Below are 205 nucleotides of genomic sequence, written 5' to 3'. Positions count from 1 at the left end.
ATTCCGGCCAACTCCACATTTCGTCCCACCGGCGTTCAAATAACCTCTTAGCTTCATTACTCCTAATAACGAAACTATTCAACCAACTGCCCTCTTCATATTAAATAACCAGGTACTTTGGGCAAACTGCATGCTAATTGGTCTCATCAACGAACCGCAGTTATCACATAGAACAAATGTTTTTAGTTTGGGCAAAGGCGGTCAT

Source organism: Penaeus monodon, chromosome 23, assembly GCF_015228065.2.
Source record: "Penaeus monodon isolate SGIC_2016 chromosome 23, NSTDA_Pmon_1, whole genome shotgun sequence".
NCBI classification, from domain to species: domain Eukaryota; kingdom Metazoa; phylum Arthropoda; class Malacostraca; order Decapoda; family Penaeidae; genus Penaeus; species Penaeus monodon.
This window is presented reverse-complemented; position numbering follows the sequence as displayed.